Source organism: Sinocyclocheilus rhinocerous, unplaced genomic scaffold (assembly GCF_001515625.1).
Source record: "Sinocyclocheilus rhinocerous isolate Xijiao unplaced genomic scaffold, SAMN03320098_v1.1 scaffold1488, whole genome shotgun sequence".
In the NCBI taxonomy this organism is placed as follows: Eukaryota; Metazoa; Chordata; class Actinopteri; order Cypriniformes; family Cyprinidae; genus Sinocyclocheilus; species Sinocyclocheilus rhinocerous.
This window is the reverse complement of record NW_015633542.1, coordinates 887956-909339: the sequence shown is the minus strand read 5'-3', so window position 1 is coordinate 909339 and position 21384 is coordinate 887956. Positions and strand designations below refer to the sequence as shown.

The 21384-nt window shown below is 37.5% G+C and overlaps 1 protein-coding gene across 1 annotated transcript in view; it reads right to left on the bottom strand.

Annotated features, from left to right (window-relative positions):
* Positions 1–12631, bottom strand: part of LOC107744393 (eyes absent homolog 2-like) — a 35086-nt gene extending 22455 nt beyond the window's left edge. Inside the window, exon 1 of the mRNA XM_016558020.1 lies at positions 12415–12631. The gene's annotated coding sequence lies outside the window, so the exon portion shown is untranslated. The remainder of the gene's footprint in view (positions 1–12414) is intronic.
* Between the last annotated feature and the right edge of the window lie 8753 nt (positions 12632–21384).

The following is a 21384-nucleotide window of genomic DNA, read 5'->3' as shown; positions in this document are numbered from 1 at the left end:
ATGGATGCTAGTTTAAGTCAGTTTAACATCAAGGACTTAATTAAAATGTCTCCTCAAATGCTTTGACACCCAATAAGATTGCTTAGAGACCTTCAGCTTGTCAGTATTCTTTTATATTATCATATTATAATGGCTAACAATAGATTCAGTCAAGCTTAATGTTTGGTATTGACTGAAACAAGAAGTGCACTTCAGATAATGGTGATGAAAGATTGATGCTTTCAGTCATGAGCAGCTCTGAGATAATGGACCTGCTATCCTTCATTTTATTATGATAGGATCTTCACCAGTTCTTCCAATCAATTGCTATTTGTTCATATATGTTAATCAGTCATTTTCGACGGAGATGAAAGTTCTGCTCTAATAAGCTTTGAAGAAAGTTTTTGGTGAGGTTGAGGATAGAGAGATTTTCGCTGTCAAATAAAATCAGAAGACAGATTTCATTTAGTGTCTCCCGGTTCAATCATAAAACTCATATTTGCAGGTGGGGGTAAAGCATTAGAGCAATTTGTAGAGCCACAAGCTGTTCATATCCAATGTTCTCTGGCTTTTGAAAGAGACATTCTCTTCACGTTCACTCGTGCAATTCCACAATCTCAGTGATCGATGAGAGACGCCGTTCGCTCAAGGATAAACTCTATAGGCACGAGCCTGGCTGAGCACAACATCCCACTCAAGGGCAAGGAGAATTACATTGTGGCTATAAGAAAAGTGACCTTTAGCTTCTGTCATACCTGTGGCCAGTGTCAGGATCTTTAAGGGCAAGGAAATAGAGCAAAACAACTGTCGGATAACAATCGCTGTGATTGGCCGATATTACAAGTGCCCACACTGGAAACATTCTGTACGAAGAATATTCTTACATACCATCATCTCTTTCTATCAGAGATTTCATTCGTTCACATACACTGAATTTTTTGTAAATGAAATATTATTGTTGTATGTTTTACAAGACAAAACAATTTCAAACTTTTAGCGGAATGTGGAAACACTCTATTATTCAATGGTGTGTTGTAGCTTACTTGTGTGCTTTCTGCTGTCTGTTTTTTTTTTTTTTCTAATCATTGTTATTATTCTTATTCTTATTCTTATTATGCAAATTCACCTCTGTGAAACCTAGTTTCAAAATGTTGCTTTTTTAAATGAAAATACATCCAAAAGTTAATCAAAAAAAAAAAAAAAAAAAAAAAATATATATATATATATATATATACTGTATATGTCTGTATAATAGTACATCAATAATAGTAAAATAGGGTCAAAATTGTGCTGAATAACTCATGTTGTGTCTAGCAAACAAACATGAATTTCTAACAACATGGGGGTGAGTAGCTGATTTTTCATTTTTGAGTGCACTATCCCTTTAATCTCATATAAACATGCTCTCACATATGTCTGCTTGTTTTCAGAAAACACAAAGAGCAGTTCTCCAGGTCAGAGATGCAACGACTGACACTGATGGTTTTCTCACACCTGCTGACGCACCACTCCTAACAAAACCTTCCCCAAGAAAATAAACAAGGCCAGAGAGAGACGAGCGCGGGCCGCCCAGCGGAGTCCTGACTTCCTCCCAGAGTTCCTGTGATGCGCAGTGTGTTTCCTGGTACGAGCGTGTCCCGGAGCGAGAGGGCATGGGAAAGAACGCTCTACCCCCTTTCACAGTGGTAAACTGAGCTAAAACAAACCCGGGACGGGGCACGGCCGGGACAGAGCGCTTCACCTGGCCTCGCCGCTGTTCTGCTAGCGTTGGCGTCTTTCATGGCTATCGTATTCCACACAACGCCTTACATCATACATCACTGTGCACTGTCACATGTGCATCTCTTTTTACCCAGCATGAGTGGTCCTGGAGGAAAACCAGCTGAGGAACTGCTCACATGATGAAGCCCTCAACAGCGGCTGCACTTTTTTAGTGCCGTTGGTTACGGAAGTATTTTTTTCCATTGAGATTTTTTAAAATTACAAGCCATGAACCAAACCAACATTACAAACTTTGTCTATTTTTTTCAGATTTTCAAATATGTTTTTGCTTCAAATCAAAGATACAAAACTGTGAACTTAACAGCTTTAATGAGGGAAAGAACTACAATCCCATGAAGAATCGCAAATAAAAGATAACTACTGATTTAAAGATGTTGATTATATTGAATATTTAGGACCATGTGATATTTCAGTTTTTCTTTTTTAATAAATCTGCAAAAATGTCAACAATTCTGTGTTTTTCTGTCAATATGGGGTGCTGTGTGTACATTAATGAGGAAAACAAATTAACTTAAATGATTTTAGCAAATGGCTGCAATATAACAAAGAGTGAAAAATTTAAGGGGGTCTGAATACTTTCCGTACCCACTGTATATATATACCCACACACACACTCTCAAACTACTATATATAGTTTGAGAGCGTTTAGTGCTTCAGGAACTAGTGTTTTTGGCACTATTTGCTTGTTGTGATTCTCTGAACTATTAAAAATCTTTTTCTTTAATTAAAATATAATAAAATATAAACATTAGATAAAAACTTAAAATTAAAAACGTTTTTTTTATTACTTCAAGTGAAACTAGAAGAAAATGATAATTGCCTTGGCAATTAAAATATAATAAGTTCAATTTTTAAAAATGATTTTCTTTAATTAAAATATAATAAAATATAAATATTAGATTAAAAAAACTGAAGGCAAGAAATGTTGCCTTAGCAACTAACTGAAATAAAACTGAGTTAAAGTTCAAGTAAATATACTGAATACTAAAATAATTAGAAAATAAATAGAAATGCTTAAAAAGTGAATAAAATGACAAAAGCACATAACAAAATTACTAAAACTTTCTCTGCAGAATCATGGGTAATGCAGTTTCTCACCAGGATCTCCGCTGTAAAAAGTGATGATGTCTTCATCAAAAGCATATGCCAGTGAACAAGCTCGAAGCTCACAGTAGTTCTGTCTTTAACGGTTTATTAGTTATAGTTAAAAATCAGTTCCTCTATGAACAAAACAAATGTGATTTTTACTTCCGGACCCGCCTGTTGCGCTCTGCTCGGCTTGTCCTGACGGGATCATTATGACCGGGTTTAGAGAGCAGGTTGTCTGTCTTTGAAACGAATCATGAGCCATAGCTTTGCCATATGGCTGTCTGATTCACAGCGAGCTCTCCAACCCGAACCGTGATCTAAACCGTTCAGTCAAAGCCACCAAACTGCTCTCTGGCCGGTAGCTGAGGGCTACGTCCCATATGGCGCTGGGTGCGGGTTCACGGGTGACCGCTGCACTGCCTGAAGGGAAACCGCGAGACACGGTGACCTCACTACAACAATGCAGCACTTCTGCAGCCCTCGTATTTCCAGCGTGACTCCAGACAGACTGCGAGCAGCCATCTGCCCTTTCATTTCCTCTAAACTCACACGGGGTTTCGCTGAGGGATCAATGGAGCAGGTAGTCCAGCTCCAAAAATGAGAATGGGGAGAATATGGACCCTTTTCACATATCCCCGGTTCCTCATAGTTTGCTACATTTCTATAGTGGTGAACGGAAACTACAACAAATGTAACTCCTGCATTCCCGTTTGCTCCAATAGCAAAAGAAAATCCATGATTGTGTTTCTGTGACTTTCCAAGAAGAGGAAAAAAATATTGAGAGATTAGTCCCTCAGACTGGTTTTCTTTAATTTAATACCAAGCTACTTTAAAACAAAATATGATGTTATAAATATACATTACATTTTAAAAAATGAAAATATATTTAAAAAAAATGTACTAGATTTACAATGTTATTAACTGTGGAAACGCATTGTTCTTTTCATTGTTCAGTTTATTTGTTCTGAAGGATGTATTCATAGCAAGGCATTTAAAATAAGACCACGTTGTTTTTTGAAAGATTGAAGTCGAAGTGCGTCATTTTTGCAATGCTTTCTTGTGTCCCAGTTTAATATGCAGAATTAACACACTTGTACGCATGTGTTTTGAGGGTCAGTCTAAAAATCAAACCTGAGCCACTATACAATAAAGACTCAAAATAACAACACCCCATGCAATTTCAGGGGGAAAAAAAACATCAGAAATTTCACCCTTTTTTTTCTAGGAGGAATCTCAAAAAGTGCTACAAATTTACAAATACAAATAGATTTTTCCTCGCAAAGCTTTTCTGCTTGAGTTTGCTTTCTTTCTGAATTGCAAGTTTAATTTTTTTTTTTTTACATTTTTTAAAGTCAGTTCCTTGATCTCAAAATTTCCTGAAAAATCCTTGATAACACGTACATTACAGGGTGAAATCAAGTGCAGTAAATGCACTGGCAGCAGACCAATAGTAACACATTTTATATCCATCAGAAACTATTGACATTTTTCCTTGCAAAACTTGCAATTCTGTTTGAGTGTCAAAGCGTCTACTTGCAATTTTTTTTCCTTCTGTACATGCTTGATATGCAACATTTCCATTGAAATCAATGGATTCACAGTGTAAACTATGGAAGTCCATTTCCACCACAGAATCAAAAAATCTATTAAAAAAGGTAATTGTGATTTTTATTTTTTTTTTGCAATTCTGAGATATAAACTCGCAATTCTAAGGAAAAAACTGTTAACTTGCAATTGCGAGAAAAAAAGTTGCAATTACTTTTTTTCCCTTTTGTAGGATTTTGTAGGATTATTTTCCAAGTTGTAAGATAAAAAGTCATTTTTTTAAATATTTTGTGGCGTAAATGTCCTTTCATAGTGAACTCTAGTGAAAAGTGATTGTCGTTGAGACTCTTCACCTTGTTATAGTTCAGTGATGCTTTTGACATTTAGTAAATAGTCTTATTCAAACATTAAACTTATAGCTAAAATAATGAATTTATTGTTACAGTTTTGCTGTAAATCCCTACTGTTTTTTCCTTACTGTGTTTTTCTGTATACCATATGCTTAATATGCAACTTTTCCATTAAAATCAGTAGTTTCGTATTGTAAACTCTAGTGAACTCTAGTGAAAAGTGATTGTCGTTGAGACTCTTCACCTTGTTATAGTTCAGTGATGCATTTGACATTTGGTAAATAGTCTTATCCAAACATCAGACGTAGGCTACTCTAGCTCGTTTACGGCATAGTGTTGAACCTCAAGGCTCTGGCTGTGCATGCTGTGGGAGTTTTTCAATTGATGCGCTAAGCTGTGGGGTTTTTTTTTTGGTGAAACGCACACACAAACTGAACAGCTCATCTGTGGCCGCTTGCCTTTGGGGCTCAAGCTTGTCTGCAGCCTTTGAACTCGGACTCTCGTAAATAAAGCCGGCCGGCCACACGCGTCTGCTCTTTAGCTCGCTAATGGAGCGATGGGGGGGCTGTAACAGCCTAATAATGGTCTCTTGAGATGCGGCGGCGCTTACATCACTGTCCGGGGATTTCACCAATGCTGGAGCGCTGCAGAGCATGGGAACGCTTATAAGCGTTGCACAGGCTCGATGAAGACATATATGCACAATGATGTAATGTACAATACAGAGGTGAGCGATAATGTTAACCGTATAAATCAAGATAGATGCTGGGAATTCAATTAAAAATGGTTTGTGCGTTACATAACTATGTAGTAATCTCCTATTTTTTAGAAAATCTGGTGAATTATAGAGTTTTCAAATAAAAGGCGCTTTGATTACTTTCTCTTTTTATTTTGAACTCGATGGATTATTCAAGATTATTCGAAACAAACAATGTCTGACATCAGTGCAAAAACAACTTATGAAACGCAAAATGTGACTCAAAACAGTCAAACTGATATTATAAAGCAGCTGTTTTTTCACTTTATGCCATATTTACCTAAATATATTTATAGTAAAATCTCAACTGTTGCACAATATAAACCATCGTATCATTCTGCTTTCAAATGAATCCGTTCTAAAAACCTTTTAGTCTTTGATCCAAAACTTTTCTGCTGAGTGGCAAAGAGCTTGCTTGAGTATTTTTTGCATATTCTCTTTTCAGCCAGATTGCATGCACAAAAACAGTGTGGAAAGTCCATACTTACACATTTTTACCGTTGTGTAATTTCTATTGCATCATTTCTAAAACATATTATTCTTAGTTTACAAATGTTTTACCACGCAAAACTTGTCTGCTGAGCGCAAAGAGTTGCGTATTTTTTGCACTTTTCAAGTTCCTCTTTGCTTTATAGCCAGAATCATGACAATGCTGTATTTTCTGGACAACAAAGTAAAGAAAAGTGTAAAACGGATAAGCATGCATAAAATACAGTGCCGAAAATTCATATTTACACATTTTTATAATTTCATTATATTTTTATTATTACATATTTGTACCGTTGCATAATATAAACATATAAAAAATGCATCATTTAGTTGTCCAGAAAATACAGCGAAGAAGTGTAAAACAGATTAGCATGCTACAATACAGTACGGAAAGTCCATATTTACACATTTTTACCAATGCATAACATAAACTGTTGTGCAAATTCTGTACTAAAAAAAGAATCTTTCCTCATTGCTTTTCAGCCAGAATCATGACAGTACTTGCTGTCCAGAAAATACAGGAAAGAAGTGTAAAACAGGTTTCAAATTGAATCATTTCTAAAACATTGTATTCTTTCCAACTTCCTCTTTGCGTGTCAGCCAGAATAACGACAATGCTGTATTTTAAAGTAAAGCGAAGAAAGTAAAGTGTAAAGTGAGCTAGCACACACAAAATACATTTTGGAAAGTCCATATTTACACATTTTGACTGCTGCATAATATAAACTGTCGTACAAAATTCTGTATTAAAAAAATGAATCATGTTTACATTTTTATCTTTCCAAGTTACTCGTTGCTTTTCAGCCAGAATCATGGCATATTTACCCATTTTTACTATTACACAATATAAACTGTCGTACAATTCTGTATTTAAAAAAGAATCATTTCTAAAACATTCTATTCTTTCCAAGTTCCTTTTAGTTGTTCAATACTTGTCATCCATAAATACAGCAAAGAAAAAGTGCAAAACAAATGAGCACACACAAAATCCCATGAGGAAAAGCCTCGGAAAGCTATCAGTTTTCCATCCTGCAGATAGACTTTTAATTTATTGGCTTTTGTTATTAAAAAGCCCAGCCTGGGCTCAGCCGCACGTTCCTGGCCACCATGTTTGTGTGTAACACTAACCGCCTGCCATGGTGGGCTCTGCTTTCCACATGACAGCCTCCAAGAGGAGAAAGCCACCTTTCTTGCCAGCTTGTATGGAAGGATTCCCTCTCCCACCCAAAAACCCCCGACTTGTGTGTAATTGACCCCCTCCGTTCAGACATTCGCCCCATCGGTTCCCAATTTCTCATCCTACCCATCCCCCTCATCCCTACTGCCGCCAGCCTCCAGGTCTGCTGGACCCTTCACCCCCGGAGCGCTTCCCCGAGACGTGGGTCATGGATGGGGACAGCTGGTGGACCTCCCAGGATCCGTCTTATGAGAGGATCGGTCAGGTAACACATCTGGCCTGTTGTAGTCGGGAGGTTCAGACTGCATTAAAACGGCTCGAGTGCATCAGAGAGAGAGAGAGAGAGAGAGCTGTGTGTTTTCACTGCATGCAAATCACATGCACAACGAAAGAACAACTATTCTGAGATAACATTTCACTGACTAGCCTTGTGAAAAAGAAGTGTGCTTAATTGTATTGAATGTGCACTTGTATTATACTTCAGATGTTGAAAGTATATATATCTTTTTTATATTGTGTTTGCAGATAATACAATAATGAAATGAAAGGCCAAAGTACATTTTCACAACTGTTTCTTAACACACTTAAGCACACTTTTTAAAAAATGCACTTTGTAATAACATTAAATTCAAAGTGTTTTAATCTTTTGTTGTGCTTTAAAGAAGTACACTTATTTTGATGTGTTGACTACCATACTAAAGCACTTGATTAAATAACTTGATTACATTAACTGTAGTGTGTTATTTGATATAACATTTAAAGTAAAATTTGAAATGTAATAAACTGCAATTTCATCATTACAGATGTGAAATCACAAATACATTTAAATACATGACATACAAGTTTTGACAGAAATGACCTTTAAGTATGGTTTAGTTTACCATAAATGCTTGCACATTTGGCAGAGCACTTTAATCATATTTCAAACACAATAGAGTTTATTATGAAATTACATCGAAATATGCACTTAGGTCCTATTTTGGGGGTCAAAAACTACTTGCATTTAATAGAATTTTGCATAATGCACAATATAATTGCATTTAATGCATTTTAATTTCATTGTAAATAACATGCATTTAAGGGTCCAAACATTTAAGTTAGCATATATTATAGAAAGTTCTTTAAACACATGCTAAAGTGTACTTCACAAGGGTATAATCATCTTTCAGACTTGCAAACATGCTTTTCATCCCGTTTCGAAGCTAGATTTTGACATTTGTAAAGAAATTGTGAGTGGTGTTTGCATGTGCAAAACTCAAAACACGTTGCTAGTGTGTTGCAATACATTTGCTAAGATTGTCTGGGTGGTTTTACTGAATTAAAAGTGTTTTTTTAGGGTGTTTTGGTGGTTTCTTACTAGCCCAAGTCACTATGGTATTCAGTTTTTTCCCATTTTATCATCCACCAGGTGAAAAGCATCAGCTTGGATGATTAGACAAGTAACAACACACCTCAAGTACGTAGCATGCATACTGCAGAATGAGTTATGACAAATGTTATACTTTGGTTTAAAGCTTTGTTCAAATCACTAACCCTAAGTATATGCTATTCAGTGGAGCTTAAGTTGTATTTATCCTAGAATATTCCTTTGAAATTGAGTTTGCTGCTTATTTGACTTGGATTTAAAAACCTGAGCTTTCGCATGACTTGCAAAACAGTCGTCTACATAATGTGTGTGCAACCCAGGAAGACCAAGTAGTTTATTCAGTTAGCAGGCTTGAACTTCTTACCTTGCGACATGGTAAGCTGCAAATTCTAATATCCTCGGCTTACATTGTTGTGGACAGTCGCTGAATGATATATGACTTTATCAAAGAAACCTGTTGAAAAAGTTCCTGCTTATTTGCCTTGAGGGTGGTTAGCATGTGTAAACGTGCCCGAGCGGCAGAGACGAGGAACATTTCAACTTATTCAAGAGAACTAATTTGTTTACATTGTATACGGTCCAAGTTTGTCAGTTGCCACCTTTGGAAATTGATTATGAGAGAGAATATAGCTAATCTTCCGAAATCTTTTAATCATTTAAATGTTGAGTTATTGACTGCAGTGTTGAGTATTGTTGTTCTTGACTGTCAACTGCTGGAGCTGTTAATACAATAGGTGTCGTCAAAAATCCCCAAATAAACATTATTCGCATCAGCGCTGAAGGGTATAACGGTATATACTGCGTGATGGTAGAAATGTCCCAATTTTGCTTGGGTGCCATCACTCAATCAACAGTAATGACGTCATTTTCATATCAGCCTTCATTTGTTGCATGAATGTTATATTTTGGTTTGCATCCATCATGTTCTAAATAAAAAGGGAAAATAATAAAATAAAGCACCTTTCATTTGTAAACTATTTAATGCATTGGATCACACACACACTCAGCACTTTGCTTTATGATTCCATGACAGTGATGCATGTGACATTGGCTGCAAATGTGTGTGTGTGTGTGTGTGTGTGTGTGTGTGAGAACCACCTGCTGTTTGGTGAAATGAATGAGACTGTAGAGAAAAGGAGGGGTTTGGATGACTGTGTGTGTGTGTGTGTGTGTGTGTGTGTGTGTGACAGACTGAAAGGGAACTACAAAACTCTGTTGCTTCCTATTCACATTAACATATAGAATCTCTCCACACAGTATATTGTCTTTTGTTAAGTCAAGCATCACTATTAGTGTTACTCATCATTTGGCTAATGATCTGAACAAACTAAATGATGAAATTCCCACAGATTTACAATGAAGATGAACCTGAGATGGAAATATCAGAGACTTTTCACTTGGAGCAGTAAGCAACCACCTAGAAACCACCCAGATCACCATAGCAACACCCTAGTAACGGAAACCGCAAAAATATTGTTTTTGATAATGTTGTTCTCTCTCTCTCTCTCATATATATATATATATATATACTCCATAATATTTTATGGCTTTATAGCTATAATTCCCATCTCAAAAAAAAAAAAAAAACCCATTAAAGGACCTCCAGATCACAATTTGACAAATTCTCTGATATTTCTTGTCTGGAAAGCCAACCATAATCAACAATCAATGTTTAAACCTTCAAAAGTAATGCAAATCACCCAAAACATTCAACATTTGATCACAACAGTTTCTTCTCTTTACAAAAGAATGTTTGGTTGTAATCAAAGACGTTTAGAGCATTGTCTGATCAAAGTGAGGAGTTTATGTGAAGTTCAGCCCACTGTCGTCGGGCCTCTGACCGTAACTGCGCTGCTAAAGCATTCCTGTACACTCAAATCAACAGTTGTTTTGGGAAAAGACAGACTAGAGATTCAGAAGAAAAAAAAAAATTCTCCAACTATGATCAATAATGGCAGTGATGCTTGCCTTGTTGCTATTAACATTGGTAAGAATGTTGCACTATTAAAATTCATGTTTGTTTAGAAGGCTTCTTTTCCTATATATGCATTATAGGCTTTTCATACCTTTAATCCTGAGCAGTGAAAAATTCCTTGGCCAGGACTTTGAGCCACAGTCGCGACTGTCTGATGATGTGGCAAAGTGTTAACTGTGACAACGGCTCTTCGCTACTGATCACATCCAGTTGCGCAAGACTCACAAGACTTCGGGAATCCCTCTATTGGCGCTAGCTAAATATTTTGCTCATTACGGGCGAGGTTATCTTCCATCTGGAAGCAGAGGATCGGTTGACAATTCAAAGCAGAAGCGGAGTTCAAGGCCTCCAGCCTCACCCTAAAACCGAGGGGTTAACACCGGCCGGCCCCTAATGAACCGAGCGCTGATAAACTCAGGAAGAGCTGTGCTTCCTATGAAAATATTTATCATTCCAGAAACCTTTGGCTACAGAGGACTTTAGGAATTAATTCATGTTTTCTTAAGAGGGGGCGTCTCAGGATGGGGAACTCGGGCCTCCTCGAGCAGGAATTGTGCAGCTTATTCACAATTTATTAGGGTTAGTAATCAGAACCATGATGGAAAGAGAGCTCAGAGTGAGACCTGATGTTATTATACACTAAAAACGAGAGCGTTAAATCGAACTTGCCCCTGTGTACATGACCTTTGATGTGCTGTGCGTCTAACATTTTCCAATGGGGGAAATAATCTAAATAAGTGTTGGGTGCATTTATGTCTGATTTCAGCCTAAGTCATTTGTGATCTGACCTATCCATAAATGGCTTTGAATAAATTAACAAAAATATCGGCATGCTACCAAATGGAGTAATGCACATACTCCAAATCTCCATCGTCATACTGAGAATAAGAATCTGACTCCATTTTCAAAGCATGTGAAATGTGAATGCAAAGAGAATGGTGATCATTTTTATTTATTCATTTTTGTGATAGTCAAAGAGGTTTGAATTTGGTTCTTTTAAAGTCTAAACAGACTGGAAAGTGACCACTTCAATCAGCAGCAGGAGATTTATTATTATTATGTGTTTAGATTATTTAAAGAACGCAGAAACCAAAAAAAAAAAAAAAACGAATCTGAAGAATCTATAATAACACATCCAGATTTTTAAATCTATTCATCTATCTATTAAATCTATTTTACTCTACAGAGCCAAATATAGTTCTTGATATAGCAGATGTTTCTGAAGTTAGTAACTATTCAAGATCCTCGTCTTCATTTTTAAGAGTATGAACTGAATCATCTCAACTAGAATCTTCTACTCAATTCAAACTATAGCACGATTAAACTTAGGCATTTTTTACATTGTTTGATTAAAGTGTTCTGCAATAAATAAATATAAAATAAGAATACAATCAATAATATGAATAATGCAAGTATCTGTTTTTCTTAAATAAAACAGAAATACTCAATGCACTGCATTCAGTACTAGATCTAGCCTTTATCTGCACTCCTTTAAAAAGAGGGTTATAGGGTTCCTGAATTTCTATATGGCTCTAAAAATAGTGATGTTTCTTTATTGGTTCTTCAGATCAGTGTTTAGGTTTCATTTAATGCACAGGGAAGGGCAAAAATAAAACGGTTCTCCCATGGCATAGGCTACCACTATAACACTATTGTGATCCTAAATGAAACTTTATTTTAAAGAATGTATTTAAATATCTGCACCTTCAACCCTCCTTTCAACATTCCCAAAATGTTAACAAACGCGTCCTTCTGCACTTTCCTGTTTTTAATAGATTTTCTAACAACATAACTCATAGTATGAAGGATGCATAGTGCATTATAAAGACAGGAAATATTACCTGTTGGTAATTGTCAAATACAACACACAACAAGACAATATCAGTGAGTAAACGATGCACTCACCATATCTGAAGCAAAGCAAATAAAAAAAACGGCTTTAAGTTCAGCAAAGTTTCCTCTCCATCCTGCGTGATGCGCGTTGCTCAAAGCGCCGACAGACGGAGATAATGTCGCATCCCGCCGCTGCTGTTACATTCGAATTTTGAAAATGATCCGGCTGCGCGAGCGCTCAGATCGCAGTGTGTTCGAGAGCTCTGGCGTGTGTGTCTGGTTCCCAGCGTGTGTGGCGAACTCGAGTGCGCACTAATGTGAAGAAACGTTCAATAAATGAGCGAGCTGAATGAAGTTCCTCCTCCTACTGCTCGAGTCCTCAACGCGCGCGTGCAGCTCCACCACAATGAGACCATCCTGCTCTGTCTTTGCGCGCGCGCAGATTTATCTATGCATGGATGGGCTTAAGTTTAGAAAAAGTACCACACTAATATAGCGAAACGTGAAGAACAGGCATGAAAGGCCATTTGAATTACTCTTTAATGCTTTATAAATCAGCCATATAACTTGTTTATTTTTATTATGTAAAAGTTTCTAAAACTGCAAAAAATTAATCTACATTGTTTAAAAACACACTAAATAATGTCTTACTGGAAATGTATGAGTACAGAAAGGGTTAGTTCACCCAAAAGTGAAAATTCTGTCATTAATTAGGCTACTCACTTTTTTGCACAAAGAAAACAAAAATAATGACTTTATTCCACATTGTCGTCTCTACTGCGTCACTTGTGGATGTGCGTATCATGACACTGGATCTGGGTCAGCGCCACCACACTCACGCGTCATGGTACTGTTGTGAACGCACGTCCACAAGTGACGCAGTAGAGACGAAAATGTGGAAAAAAGTCGTTAATTTTGTTTTCTTTTTGCAAAAAAGTATTCTCGTAGCTTCGTAACTTTACAGTTGAACCACTGATGTCACACGGACTACTTTGTCGATCATCTTGGTACTTTTCTGGACCTTGAACGTGGTAGTTACCTTGCTGTCTATGGGAGGGTCAGAGAGCCCTCAGATTTCATCAAAAATATCTTAAATTGTGTTCCGAAGATGAACGAAGGCCTTACGGGTTTGGAACAACACAAGGGTGAGTAATTAATGACAGAATTTTCATTTTTGGGTGAACTAACCCTTTAAAGGTAGGGGACAGACAATATATTTAGCTCAGTATAAAAACAATGCAGCTCAGTGATAGGAAAAACAAATGTGTGATTGTGAAGGAGATTGCCTTTCTGAAACTTTATTTCAATGGTTTAAACACAAGTATGAACCCCATAACTGTCAGAAAAGTTATTAATGTATGTTTCAAGGGAAGTTACAGAGTAAATCCTGATGATCACATTTAAATGATGATGATTTATGTCTTCATTATTGCACAGTGTTCATACTGTGTTTCAGCAGATTTACATTCGTAAATTGCTATGAATGAAGCCTCACACACTGTGATGTAAAAAAGTAACTAGAAGTCATATACTATGTATGATTTCCAGGCAATGTGAAAGAATAATTAAACAATAGTTCTGACCTATAACTGTAACGTGGCTGACGAGACGTGAGACGTGCGGATCCATGTGCAAGCTTTATTCACAGGCGTGGTCAGAAACAGGCATGGGTCGTGACCTCTGATGGCTAGCAGACGGAAGTTCATGGACCGGATACGTAACAGAGCCCCCCCCCCAAAAAGCGGCTTCCAGACGCTCCAAAACACTTTACGATTCCGGAGGGCATGGAGTGGAGGCGGAACAAGGGGGAGGGATGGAGGGCAGGTCCACCTGGAAGTGGAGAGAAGCTAACGAGGGCTCTGTAGAGTAGCTATCACTGCTGGCGATAAGCGCATACAATACTCGGCAGTTAGAAAGGAGTGAGATTGAGTGTTAAATAGTGAGTGAGTGATATGAAACAGCTGTGTGCAATCAGTGCTGTGTGCAATCAGTGCAATGAATGATGGGATATGTAGTCCGGGATGATATGCAACAGTGTGTAGTGCGAGAGTCAATGAAAATGGAAAGGGTGACCTCTGATGGCTAGCAGACGGAAGTTCATGGACCGGATACGTAACAATAACGGGATAAACATGCTGATTTTTGTTCCTCTTTTGCATAGTTCCCTTTTATTATGAGCAGTAAAGTGAGTTTTCTTTGGAAATGGACAGTGACAGTTTGTTTCCAAAGTTTCATTTCAAAAGCGGTTAAAAGAGAAGCATAAATCACCATCATATCGTTATCAACAGAAATGTCCTCAGGTATTACAGTATGTGTGTACATTTTCATTTGCATTAGAAGTGTTGTGGTGTTTCATTATACTCATGTTCATACTCATGTTCATCATATGTACTTAAATGTAAATATACCTTTATTATGAAATACTACATTTGATAGCGACTCTCAATTAAAATGTTATTCTATATAAACTATATTGTCATTGGAAACTATGTGGATGTTACATGAATAAAAAGTCAGAATTGCGAGATATAAACTCTGAATTTGAGAAAAATGTAGAATTCTGATTTTATATCTCACAGTTCTGTGTTTATGGAGAAATTTCTCCGAATTGTGAAAATAAAAGTCGCAATTACCTTTTTAAAAAAAAAAAATTTTATTCCCTGGCGGATACAGGTTTCCATAAGATCTATTAAATCTATTAACTTGTATTCATTTTTGCAGTTATTACTTTGGTAAACATTAGGTGAAGAAAACAAAATATTCAGGCCAATCAAGTTGTTAATGGCATTTCCTCTTTCGTTTACTGACTAGTTTCCCAATACATACCAGATTTGTGAGGTGAGTCTGAACTAGTTTACAAGGCTTGTAAATAATCTGATAAGACATTTGTGTGAGCATCTCAAACAGTGATGTTGAAAATGCCTTAAAGATATGTTGTTATGAGTCCTTTGTTTATTCTCAGCAGTTCTGCAGCTGATGTTTGAATGAAGCATCTCAAAATACAAATGATGGGGGCTTGTTGTCACACAGGAAGTTGTCACAAGCACCTTGAATCAAATGTGTAATTGTGCAAATGCTGGTTTTTACAGTCAGTGGTTGTATATGCTGGGTTCAAACACCTAGTTTAACTAGTTAATTATATTTTGTATCTGAACTGTTCAATAGCTTTTTTGCAGTTAAGAGTTTAAGTTTTGTGTCTGTGGGTTTAAAAATAAACTGACATAAAAAATGTGACAACTAGCCCCGGTCTGTCTATTAATGCAATTAAAATCAAAGACAGATATCAGATTGTGGTGCATGTAGTTGTAACAACACTCTATATCCGGGGGTCAAATCAAGTTCACACTTTATTAATGTAAAAAGAAACATTATACAGTGACCATCATCTGGTTACAATAAGCAGTGATTCAGATGTGTGTGTGATATGCTAGTGGATTAGATTTATTTACAGAGATGGCAACAGTCTGGCTGCCGAGACAGAAAGGTAGAAAGAGTCTGAATGCAGGCGAGCAAGAGTGTGGATGAGGAAAAATCTGGTAACCTTACCTATGACTGTAGTTAAGTAACGCAACCCAGACACGAATTTGTCTGGCCGTGATTCATTTTCGCGAGGAGGGTGGCCGATCTCAACGCTTTCTGTGGAATGTGCGGCTAAAAAAGAAAATAAAAGCAGCCATTGTCTTTATCTTTATTCTTCTCTTGGAGTTTTGTTGAGCCGGTCAAACACGCTGTGAACAGCAAGAGATCAGGGAGAGTTTCCTCTCAATTCACCAGTTCACTTCTGTCTGCCATCCCTCACGAGCAAAGAACTAGAACCCATTTCCAAAACATCATGTACATTTTCCCCAAAAGAGATGAAGTTCGTTTCTATTTAAGTCTGCATTTAGCTGATGCCAGTACTAATATTAAAACCATAAAGCGGTAGTGAATATATTTAGTGAAAAAGCAGAGCATAAGCTTAAATTGCTTATACTTTAATGAATAATGAATAATGTTGAAAAAGGTTGTTTCACCTCTTTTTCAGATGATTTTCCCCTTGAGGATACTTTTGACTTTTGGGGTAGCCACTTAACACCTGGAACACCTTAGCAACTACCTGGAATCGGCCTAGTAACATCCTAAAAAAGACTCAGAACACCTTAGGCACCACATAGAGTAGAAATCCCCTGGCAACCACTCACTACACCTTAGCAACCACATAGAAATGTGTTTCACACTACACTGAACCTCTCATAAACCACATAGCAATGCACCAATGACCTCTTAGGACACCTCGGCAGCTGCATAGGAACACCCTAGCAACTGCATAGCAACAAACAACAAACCACTCAGAAGACCTTTGTAATCTTTAGCAATCTTAGCAACCACATAGCAACATGGTAAAAACACTCAGAACAGCTCAACAGCCACACAGCATTGCCCTAGCAACTGCATAACAACATGATAAAAACACCTTGAACAGCTTAGCAACCACACAGCAGTGCTCTAACGGTCGCATAACAATGTGCTAAAAACACTCAGAACACATTAGAAACGACATACAGTGGGTACGGAAAGTATTCAGACCCCCTTAAGTGCTCTAACGGTCGCATAACAATGTGCTAAAAACACTCAGAACACATGTAGCAACGCACCAACAGCCTGTTAGGACACCATGGCAACTGCATAGTAACACCCTTAGCAACCACCCAGAACAACCTAGAAACTGCATACCAACATCCTAAAAACTACTCAGAACACCTTGGAAACCACATAGCAACTGGACAAGCAAGCAGTCTCTTAGGAGACCATAGAAACTGCATAGCAAGATCCTGGCAACCAGACAGCAACAAACTAAAATCCACTCAGAAGACCTTAGCAACCGCATAGCAATACCCTAGCAAATGCTTAACAAAATACTTAGGACACCATAGCAACCACAGTGCAATGTATTAGCAGCCTACAATCTACCCAGAATACCTTAGCATCCACATAGCAATACCCTAGAAACTGCATAACATACATGTCATTAACCAACTGCATGTGTTTTTTCCCCCTGTATATCTGCCATATGGACATCACTTTGACATAGTCACCACTGATAAGCTACTCCTAAATATAATGTAGAAACTAACATTTTCTGTGAAGCTGCTTTGCAACGATTTTATCGTGAAAAGCGCTATACAAATAAACGTGAATTTAATTGAATTACAAAATTCTATATCAACCGCATTGCAATGTCTTAGCAACCACAGTGCCTTAGAAACCACATAGCAACTGAACTACAATCCACTCAGGAGACGTTAGCAACCACATAGCAACACCCTAGCAACTTTATAACTAAATACTATAGCAATTGTATTGTAATGTCTTAGCAACCACCCAGAACAACCTAGAAACTGCATAGCAACTTGCTAAAAACTACTCAGAACGCCAGAGCAACCACATAGCAACACCCAGCAACAGCATAACTAAATACTATAGTGACTGCATTGCAATGTCTTAGCAACCACCCATAATAATCTCAAAACTGCATAGCAACATGCTACAATCCACCCAGAACACCTTAGCAACCACATAGCAATAGCCTAGCAACTGCATAGCTAAATCGCATTGCAATGTCTTAGCAACCACCTAGAACAACCTCTATACTGCCTAGCAACATGCTACAATCCACCCAGAACACCTTAGCAACCACATAGCAACACCCTATCATTGTGACTGTTGGTTTTGTACATGACTGAAGTCAATGTCATAAAGCAGATTTCCTTTAAAGGGGTCATATGATGTTGCTAAAAAGAACATTATTTTGTGTATTTGGTGTAATGAAATGTGTTTATGCTGTTTAAGGTTAAAAAAACACATTATTTTTCAGCTCCAGGCATGACGAAGCGATATCACCCTCTTTTGGAAGGCCAAACAAAGTAGTTTCGCTTTCACAACGAAGCACACAGCGCCTCCACGACATGGCGGCGGCGGCAACAATACTACAGCGAGAATAAAAGTTACACCTTCGTTTACTTTTACTTTTAAAATAAAAGTTACGCGGCGTTATGCAAATCTAATAATCTCAAAACTGCTTAGCAACATGCTACAATCCACCCAGAACACCTTAGCAACCACATAGCAACACCCTATCATTGTGACTGTTGGTTTTGTACATGACTGAAGTCAATGTCATAAAGCAGAGAGAAAGGAAAAATTTAAATCGCATCATATGACCCCTTTAATGTACTCGAGTCTCGGTGCGGCACCAATAAACACAGTAGAGCCCTTCCCAGCACTAATAAACTCCCAGTCTGTGGTGGTTCTGTGAGTAGTTCAGCATGTTCTAGTCCGCTAACCCGTCACACACCGGCCGCTAGTCTCTCAGCGCCCCGCTAGTGCCCCTCTTGTCCGTGGAATGTGGAAATCATTTCCCCCTTAATTTTATAATGGAGGTGGAAGGGAGGCCTCCCTTTGGTTCAATTTTCACCAACACCATAAAACGCAGCGGTCGTAAGAACAGCGCCGACATCTGTTTTTTCCATCGCCAAGACTTTAATGATCAGGTAATAAAAGTTTCATTTGACAGAAATTACAACAGATGTTTCAGCCGATAAAGTTCAGATAGAAGCGATCTCTCTGGAGACCCCGCTGACCCGACAGGCCCACCTTCACTACAACAAAAGCCACTGCAGTCACATCCAGTTTACTTCCACTGCCCTTTCTATACACTAAAATAGCACTTTTTCCATGTGTTTTTTTTAGCTTTACAGTTTAAGGGGATAGTTGACCCAGAAATTAAATTCTGTCATCATTTACTCACCTTCCATTAGTTAGTGTTATATATATTATATACAGTATATATAGGTGTTACATTACATAACACCTATGTACAATATATATGACACTTTATGTATAATGTATATACTGTATGCTTACATGTTTACATACACTGTTTATATGTCTTCACTGCATATTCACACTTATATATGCACACACTGCACTAATACTTTTGTTATAACTTTTGTATTGAGTACTTGTGGTTTTTGTCCTCATATTCATGTCCAGGCAGCTAGAGGATTCTCAGAGTAGAATTTCACTGTATAGTGTAACAGAGTGTTTCCTGTACATATGACAATAAAACTCTTGAATCTTACAAACCTGTATGAGATTCTTTCTTCTGTTGAACACACACAAAAAAATTAATCCTGAAGAAAGTTGGTAACCAAACAGTTGATGGTAGCCATTGACTTCCATAGTATTTTTTTTTCTCCATACTATGAAAGTCAATGGCTACCGTCAACTGTTTGGTTACCAACATTCTTCAAAATATCTTATTTTATGCTCAACAGAAAAAAGAAACCCATAGAGGTTTGGAACAACTTGAGGATGAATAAATGATGACAGAAGTTGCATTTTTGGGTGAACTATCCCTTTAATTCTATTGTCTGCTTAGTCAAGTTTTGTACATTTGATGTTCTTGTTTGCATATTTACAAGATTAACAACATTAATTACACAAATGCAAACCATGTTAACTATTCAAATGCATGCTAAAATAATTACAGCATGAACGTTTTTGTAATTGTGCAAAGTGCATGAATATTTAATGAGGTTAGCATTGTTTAGCTTGTAAGCGGTTTTCTGTTCCTGAACAACTTGCTGTAACATTTAAGCATCACATGGCACACATTTAGCAATGTAATGTAATTTGGGTTTGCACTGCTGTTGTTCTGAAAAAGGGCTTCATAAGCCTTGAAAAATACCATTGTGAAACATTTCTTAACCCAGAGTTTAAAATGGTCTTGGATGGCAGGCAGGATGACGAGGACGACAGGGATTCAAATAAGGATGTTTAATGTAGACACAACAAGGCAGATTCAGGTAGGTGAGACACACACACACACACACACACACACACACTCTGGGTAACATTCACAATAACCGACAATACTAGAATACACGAGACAGGAACTTATAGGGCAGATAACGAGGGGCAGACAGGTGAGCACACTGAGGATAATTAACTAATGATTGAACGGGCTAAACCAACAAAAGAGGAAGAAACCACAACAAACAGTCCACAGGGGTGTTACAGTAATGGGGTTAAAGAAGTAGTTCACCCAAAAATGAAAATTTGCTGACAATTTATTTACCCTCAGGCCAACCAAGATGTAGATGAGTTTGTTTCTACTTCAGATTTGGAGAAATGTAGCATTGCATCACTTGCTCACCAATGGATGCTCTGCAGTGAATGGGTGCTGTCAGAATGAGAGTCCAAACAGCTGATAAAAACATCACAATAATCCACAAGTCATCCACACCACTCCAGTCCATCAGTGAACATCTGGAGAAGACAAAAGCTGCGTGTTTGTAAGAAACAAATCCATTATCAAGACATTTTTAACTTCAAACCATTGCTCATAATCCATAATAACGCTTCCTCCAGTGAAAAAAGTTGTCTCGTCTGAATCAGGAGAGAAATCTGCACAGATCAAGCACCGTTTAAAAGCTAAAACTGTCCAAAACAGTCCTAAACAAATATGTGGGTGGTGGGTTTTGATGTGAGAGACAACAGGAGATTTCATGGTGTGGCACCCATTCTGACGGCATACCAATTCACTTCAGAGGATCCATTGGTGAGCAAGTGATGCAATGCTACATTTATCCAAATCTGCTCCCATGAAGAAACAAACTCATCTACATCTTGGATGGCTTGAGGCAGAGTACATGATCAGCAGATTTTCATTTTTTGGTCAACTATTCCTTTAAGAAATTTATTTTTCTCAGAAATCTGAGTGGAAGGCGTGTACAAATCTTCCGGTATGTATGTACAGCTTAAAAACAACTGAAGAAACGTTTCCAAGTATGTTCTGTCAAATCTGCACTGATTCAAGAGTGCCTTGCAGGAAGGTATTTGATACAAACAGCACTATTATCCCATGAACTAGTATTCAGTCTTGTCTTGTTGACTGATGTGAAAATGCCATTCTGGAATCCCAAAAACAAGGACACCTACAACAGACACTAATGACACAAACCTGAAGAAATGATGAAAATTAAAACCTTAATCAGTGTC